At 48.8% G+C, this 6853-nt stretch overlaps 1 long non-coding RNA gene across 5 annotated transcripts; it reads right to left on the reverse strand.

Annotated features, from left to right (window-relative positions):
* Positions 1 to 304: 304 nt before the first annotated feature.
* Positions 305 to 2746, reverse strand: LOC123119510 (uncharacterized). 5 transcript variants are annotated; one of them, XR_006458727.1, is made up of 6 exons: positions 2500 to 2746; positions 2212 to 2383; positions 1141 to 1967; positions 888 to 1056; positions 751 to 810; positions 305 to 636 (listed from the first exon to the last, which is right to left on the reverse strand). It is a non-coding gene; the product is annotated as an uncharacterized lncRNA (long non-coding RNA). The 5 variants fall into 5 exon arrangements; XR_006458726.1 differs by having other exon boundaries at positions 888 to 1040; positions 2194 to 2383; XR_006458723.1 differs by having other exon boundaries at positions 2194 to 2383.
* Between the last annotated feature and the right edge of the window lie 4107 nt (positions 2747 to 6853).

A 6853-nucleotide genomic window follows, 5' to 3' on the forward strand; every position in this document is an offset into this window, starting at 1 on the left:
GTCGTCCACGCCGGCAGACCTCATCGTCGTGCCATTTGCAGCTGCTTCCGACTCGGGCGGTGCCATTCCAGCAATTGATGTTCTTCGGTTTGAAATCTCTTATGCTGGCTACCAAAAGCAGCACCTAGGCATTCAGTCTTATGCTTTCATATTTTGAATCCCACGGGGCACAAACCCACCCTCCAACAGCGGCACTGTGTGGTTATCTCAAAATGCAGGAAAGACATAAGTCCTCATCACTCACATATACACCATATCAGAGTAATTAGCTATCTCCCAACCATGTGCACACCTACAGAACATGTCAACCGAAGCACAAGCAGGATCATACTGAACAAAGTTTACTCACTACCACAGTTTGGCCTCACATACCGAACTGGAGGAACAAGGGTGGAGCAAATGCTCATTGAAACACACCAGAAAAATACTCATACTACAACACACAGATTAACAAAACTAGTTATCACATTTTATTCTGATCAAAACCAAACGCCGAGTGCACGTGTTCCAGAAGTGCCCTTCCATAACATTTATGCATCACTGGATATGCTCAGCTTGAGTTCTCCCTGCTCACACCATCTTCACCCATAGCAGCATTGTTGTCATCGCACTGTACCCTGTTCATCAGAGCTGCTCCTGCGTCAGCACAATTAATCCGCTGGCCATGAGGATCTCCCTTAAGTCGAACCATCATAAATACATAATCAACTTGTCCCTGTCAACAACTGATCTCTACCAAAAGGGACTCACCTCCAATGTTTTCCACATCGCCAACCATGGTCTGCATATTCCTTGCTTGCACACCAGCAACTTCAAAAGAAATGAACTGCATTAGATAACTAAGCACCACACGCAAACCATGATAAAATGTGTGACACGATAGTAACCTTCAGTTCGATGGGGATAACTGTTGGCTTGATCAACCCACTCCAGTGCCGCCCTAGCTAGGTCACAAATACGCCGACATTGATCATCGTCTTCCAATGCTCTCTCATTGGCTGCATTCCTTCTCAATGGCAGAAGCCCAGTCTTTTGTAAGTCTGCGTCACATACAGACTTATGACAACATACAAATCAGCTTCAATCATAATTCATCAAAATCAGCACTCATTTTTGAATTTTTAAAAATGTCTCACTCACATTCCAAATAAATCTTCGCCTGCGCCACAGCTAGAGTCAAAAGCTGCGGTGGGAAGTTGGGAAACACATGGAAGCACACAGATCCATAGACGGGCACCAGGGTACAGAAACTCACCAGTCAACTAGATCCAGCGGGAACTCGATCCCGCAGGCTTCCATCGCTGCTCCGCCGCAAGAAGTCGCAGCCGCCGCACACGCCATTGCCACGAGGTCCCTTTACACTAATTCTCGGCCTCACTGCTCGTCAAATCCCCCTTCCAAACCCTCGACAAGTTCCGCACAGCGGACCCACATGCAGACGTGAAGTACAGCCACAGCTAGAGACGGCTCAGGTTTGCCCATACGACCTGGACTACTGCCCTTACCAGCTGTTGTCCGACGCTCGCAACAATCTAATCAACAACGGACACTCGCACCTGCATGATCTACTATTTTCTGCCTCTGGTTTCCCCAACATACATTTCCACAAACAGAAAGTCGGTACAGTTTTACAAGGATTGCGCACCAAAGGCATGCCTATCATTTTAGCTTCATACGTAGGTAATCAAAATTCAGTACTCACCGAGCAACCGCAGACTATTTCGTGCATGCACATTGTCCTCTCGGCGTTGAGTCTACTCTTACCATATCTAACTCCGAAACCGATCTCCCAGATGTGCAAACTGTAGTAGTCATATGCCTCACCAAGTGAATCAAAAGTCAAACCAAGTGCTGGGCGTACAACACTCTTCGTAGGTTCCTCTGCATACTTGCAAATCGACTGCTCCAGAGCACTCATCCTTGACGGACATGGTGTCCGGTCTGGAGGTGCACTCCCTGGCCGTAATCTGAATTTTCCCAACAGATACATGTTCAGTATAGCGTGCACACTTCAAGAATACTATAAATTCATTGAGTGCCGTTCTGACAGTAAAAACAGTTAGCAGTAACGAGCAGATGCACTAATTCCTAATTTAAGTACCTCATACGGACATCGCAGCAAACCTTTTCCGTAGCTGAATATAATTATATGCAAAAATGGAACACAGTAGCGAGAAGGAGTTGGGTTCAGACCTTTCCGGCGAACTGCACCTTGTCTTTTGTCGAGGTCATCACCGCCGACCCGTTGGCTGCAACCAGACCCAGCATTTGAGTCTGCAGGTTCGGCACGGTTGGCCTCGCTCGTCGGCAACAACACCAGATGAGGGAATCTCAAGGATCTGGGTTCTCAAGGATCTTGGCGAACTCCTCCCGCTGGGGGAACCTGCAAAGCGACGGCAATGGCAGACGCCCACGCCCGTTTCTTAGCCTACTTCTTCAGGTATGGCGGCTTGTAAAACAAAAATCCAAAAATCTTTTTCCAGATCTATATGTACTCACCTGTCTACTGCATGTCTGCATCGAGGAGGAACTCCAGGCCAGCATCCTTCATTTTTCTACGGCTGCCAAAGCACGGAAAGCGCCGCCGCCACGACCTGCTCTGTTCTAGACGCAATGGTGGAAATGATGTTCCTCGGTGAAGAGAAAGGGGACCGAGGGTTTCGAGAACGAACCAGCACCGGAGCGGGCGGTGGCGGGGGGTCGCTCTTGGCCCCATACGCGCACGTGTGGTTCACCCACGTACGACTGACGGCTCAGCTTTTCCGTAGGCTCAGCTTTTCCGTAACGTCGTGGACTCCTCATCTGATCCACGTCTCGGGGCAAAATTTCGTGTTTTGGCCCTTTTGTTAAATAAAATCGAGATCTGACCTCAGTTGGAAAGTTTTTCGAGATTTGACCCTTTCCTCTACCGCCACGAGGCACGGCGGTAGGATCATGTAGCCTACCGCCGAGACCTGCGGCGGCAGCAAACTTGTCCACGTGAGCAACGATAACGGCCTCCATGCCCCCTCCGTCACACCCTGCCGCCGCTCCACCCGGCGGTAGGATGTCTGAACCTATCGCCGGAGTCTCTGGCGGTAGGGTGTGGGCATATATAAACCGCGGGCCGGCCGCCCCCGCCCCCTTCTCCCCCCCACCCAGCCGCCCCCCACCACGAAGAACAGAGCAGTTGCTCCAACTCGCCCTCTCTCATCCCCTCCGCTCCCCCCTCCAATCTTCTTCGTTTCTTGACGGATTTTGCGGATCGAGATGGCCCCGAAGAAAGAAAAGTAAGCTCTTTCAATCCCTCCAATAAGTTTTTATCAAACACCTTTTGATTCGTCGCATTATTCGATTCAAATCACTCCTATTTGAATTTTTTTAACCCTAGGATTGATTTAGGTTGATTCTAGATGTTATATTGTGTTAGATATGAACTATATTGAATAGTTGGTATGGTTGTGTTAAGATGAACCCTAGTTCATAATTGATTTGAATGGTTTTTTTTTGATATGATGGATGATGCATGTTCCTATGCTATGATGCAAGTATTAGATGTAGTGTATGATGAATATTGGAGATGAATATTTGATATATTTGTTATATGTAGTGTATGAATCCTCAAGATGAACCCTAGTTCATTTTTTTGTTTTTTAACAAAAAATGAGATTATGCATGTTGGATGTTGTTGGAGAAATATGTGTTATGATGCATTTGAACCATGGTGATTGAACTCATAGGTGCCGTTGGATGTGAATAATTTTTGTTATGCACCGATATGTTTCGTAGTTAATGTTGAACCCTAGTTCATGTTGAAAAATCTTTTGATATGCTTATGCAATTCTTTTAGGAGGCCACCTCTTGCGGACGACATTGGCACGAAGTACACAATGCTTGACCCTAGGTTCGACAAGCGTCACCGTGCCCATTTCATTGAGAATGGAGTGGTAATTATCATTTTAAACCAAATCTTTCAAATTGATGAAAACAAGTTGCTAACTATTATGTCCATGCTAATTATGCTTTCGTTATTGATTTTCACAGATGCTGCCGCCACTACGGATGAGTGCTCACAAGACGACGGTTAAGATGGAGTACGACGATCGGTATCCATCGTTCTTCAGGAGAGCCCGACTATTGGGTTTCGTCCTGCAGTTCAGGCGTAAGCCGCCGACGCTCGTTCACTCAGCTCTCACGGCTTTGATCGACCGGTGGCGGCCAGAGATGCACAACTTTCATCTTCCATGTGGGGAGATGACCGTGACCCTCGAGGATTGGGCGATGATTACGACACTACCGCTCGAGGGTCGTGCTCTCACAGGAAGAGTGGAGAGGGCGAACTAGCATGAGAGGGTTGTCAGCCTCATCGGCGACTCCCCCTCCCCCCCCCGCTAAGAGCAACCGGACTTCTGGCATACCGCTGTCATGGCTCCTCGAGCACCGGAGCAAGTGCCCGGAAGATGCCGAGCCCCGGTTGGTGGAGCAGTACGCCAGGGCCTACCTGTGGTACATTCTCACGGAGGTAGTGTTTCCGGACTGCTCCAGGAACTCTGCCCTATGGATGTATCTCGACTTCCTAAAGGACTGGGATGCGGGGTACAGCTGGGGGGCCGCCGGACTCGCCTACCTATACCGTTCGGTAAGTGAATATCACTTTCTTTCAAATATCAGACGTGTGCTGCTTTACATTTTGACATCTTATCATCTGAACATGGTTTGTAGCTTGACGACGCGACCCAGAGAGTGGAAGTCACGTCCGGTATGTGTGGATGTGTATGGGGCCTCTCCATTTGGATGTGGGAGTGAATCCCGGTGGGCCGTCCGGAGAAGCTGCGCTCCCGTGCATGGACGGACTATGGCCAAGATGACGAAGATGATTGGAACCCGACCGTCGCATACGCTTGGGACGTGGTGCGTGTCTACACGGGCGAATCGAAGGCCTTGTACAAGGTCTTCAGCAACGAGCTTGATGCTCTCACGCCTTTCCAGGTATAAGAACTACATTTTCACTTGAGCTTACCATTGTTTCAATAACACTTTCACTTGAGCCTAACATTGTTTGGTTATAGGTTACTTGGCGGCCGTATAGTGATGATCGAGAGTGGGGGTTCGAGCTGAACAGCATGTGCAAGCAGGACCGGCTTCTCTTCCGGTGCATCATGCCCATGATTTGTGTCTATGCCGTGGAGTACCACTTGCCACAGCGCGTTGCCGCACAATTTGGTAAGGCGCAACACACACCACCAGCCGGCCACGATACCGGTGGCTACGACCTACACCTGTGAGTACCACAAGCCGTCCTCATCGATTCTAAGTTCTTGTTTTAATGCTTTACATTCATAAAAGAAGGGTGTTTTACATTCTTTCTTATGCATTGCAGGATGAGCAGGCAGAAGAATCAATCAATCACGGATTGGGAAGCCGAACATGCGAGATACGTGAAGGAATGGAACGAGTGGAAAGGACGCAAAGACACGGAGAGGAGAGTGATTGACTGGGAAGAGTACGAGGATCACATGCTGTGGTACGATGATGGCATCAAGCATCGTCTGTGTCTGAGGACCCAGTGGACGATAGCAGATGCCGAAGACCTGTTCGATGACGCCTCAGAGAATGAAGCCTACAACGAGAGCATCAGACAGCTTCAAGGCGGGTTTAGGGAGTACGGACCCCTCATGAACAGAGTGGTATGTTGTTTTTACCTCTTTTGAACTGACGGTTGGATGAAATCGGCTTTTCGTGCTATTGACTCATTTTATTACTTTGCAGTCTTCGGAGCTGAACAAAAGCATTTTTCATGCCTCTGATGCGCTTAGTGTTGTCCCTGGGACTCGAGCTAGTGAGAACAAGTTGAGGGAAACGGTGAAGGTAATACGGAGTTCATTTTCGTTATCATTGGACATTCGAGAAGTTAACATATTGTTTCGTTATCATTGCAGAAATACGTCAACAAAGCACGCCGGCTTGTGGGCCTGCTTGGGTGCGCTACAAACACCGAGGATGTTTTTCCTCCTGCACCAATGCGTAGCCTCGCTTCATCGAGCCATGCAACCTCGTCGTCTAGGGCGGTTCAAGATGACGAGGAGGAGAGCGACGACGATGATGATGCAGAGGAAGATGAAGAAGAGGGCGCAGAAGAAGAACATGTTGAGGAAGAGGAAGAGGACGATGAGGAGGAGGGGGAGGAGTATGATGATGACGATGGACCTCCACCAACTCAGCCAACCCAGCGTGAGAAGAGGAATGTGCCGAAGAAGGATTGGAAGAGTCCATCCCCGTTTCAGAAAGCACGTCCTGCGGCCCGCAAGAAGACGACGGCCGAGAAGCGATCCAAGGATAACAAGGACCGAAAGTCGAAGAGGGGAAGGAAGGACTGAAGTTGCTGGCGTGTCGTTGAACTAAAAACTTGCATATTTGCTTCGTGAACCATATGAATTTGCTCGTGAAACTGTTTCGTTAATTTGCTATGTATCAAACCTACCTTATTTATAGATTTGCTATGTATCGAACCTATCTTATTTATAGATTTGTGGTGTGTGCATCATATATCATACATTGTGTGCTTCATATGTCATACATATGCTGTTTAAATGTTGTCTGCCAAAAATTGAAGACAAAAGAAGTTAGAAGGTGCAAAAAATGCACACTGGGCCACCCTACCGCCACAAACGAAGGCGGTAGGTCTGTACATCCTACCGCCATCAGACCCAGCGGTAGGGTGCCTCCCCAACGCCCCCCTTCTGTGACCAAAAAATCAAGCAGCGCAGCGGTAGGGTTGCACACCCTACCGCCAGGGCGCTTGGCGGTAGGAGCCTACCGCCCAGGACCTCGGTGGTAGGGTGTGCAACCCTACCGCTGCGCTGCTCGATTTTTT

Source organism: Triticum aestivum, chromosome 5D (assembly GCF_018294505.1).
Source record: "Triticum aestivum cultivar Chinese Spring chromosome 5D, IWGSC CS RefSeq v2.1, whole genome shotgun sequence".
Lineage (NCBI taxonomy): Eukaryota > Viridiplantae > Streptophyta > Magnoliopsida > Poales > Poaceae > Triticum > Triticum aestivum.